Source organism: Wasmannia auropunctata, unplaced genomic scaffold, assembly GCF_000956235.1.
Source record: "Wasmannia auropunctata unplaced genomic scaffold, wasmannia.A_1.0 LD335254.1, whole genome shotgun sequence".
Lineage (NCBI taxonomy): Eukaryota > Metazoa > Arthropoda > Insecta > Hymenoptera > Formicidae > Wasmannia > Wasmannia auropunctata.
The window spans coordinates 15,791-17,013 of NW_012027636.1; positions in this window are offsets into that span (position 1 = coordinate 15,791).

Consider the following 1,223-nt stretch of genomic DNA (forward strand, 5'->3'; position numbering starts at 1 on the left):
GAGAGAGAGAGAGAGAGAGAGAGAGAGAGTTTGATAGGCATGTATCATCCTGTAGGAAGGTTCGACCAACCAAAGTACCGAGACGGTTTCAAGTTGGGATATTCGCGACCGAATGTTCTTTTCATTTTTAGTATCATTGGCAGCAAATTAATAGCCGACCCTTAAAGGTCGTGATTGTAAGAGCGATGCGTTGTGCACGCAAACGATTCTAAGTCGATGAAGTGCACTTGGTGAACGAATACGCGCGAGATGCCCGCGGCGTCGTTATTCTCAACCATGCAACGCTAAATGCAGCTGTCCGAGCCTCGTGCCTTGTTAACCTCGAACTTTCCATCATCTCCGTTTCCATCGAATAAAATCATATTTAGCGTAAATCCGCGTAAATATTAAATAGAAATGGCATTATTAGCCTTGAGCGGCTGATGTAAAGTGACAGATGTCTTGTTTAATATTTTTTTTTAGCTTTTCTTTACTCCTTATCGAATTTCATAGTAGGTATCGTAAAGTATATTTTGCATATATGGAAAGCAAAAAATTATTATATCTCTAATAATTATTTTGATCTCAACAAAAATTATTTTTAATCGTAAAAAATAATTATGCTACCGCGAGCGCATGCAAAGTCCTATATTTGTTTATGAATTGTCCTAATAACATAGATTCATTGCTTCGATCTATGTATAAGAGATTTAAATAGTTTGTGGATCATAAAAACCGAAAATGACATAGCAAAGATCGTTCGTGGCCTTGAGACAGAATATGACAGAATAAAATCGGAATTTTCTTTTACATTGCACTTGTCTCGTAATGAAGATCGTGTCGAACATCTGTTATAATAAGCACGATATATCACACGTTGTACGAAGATCACCCCCTCGTGATTTATTACACATTATACCTGAGCATTATCGGACTGCGCATCGCGCGGCTTCAGCGCGGCGCCTCACATGACGTCCATCAAGAAGCGATAATTAAAAAGAAGAGGGTTTAAATCGCCTGGACGTGCACGAGATCGGCCATCTGCTCCGCGCGATTAGAATAAGAATGGCGTAAGTCATGCTTACTATGAAATTTTGCTATCGAAGCGTGAAGGAATTGAGTGAAAGATCGTATTCGTAACTTTGCATCCACTTAATTTCTAGCAATTGAAAAATGAGAGTGAAGCAAGTTTTTGGAAAAATTGTCGAGCAAAATTCTTTTGTTACAATTTCTCATAAATTCTT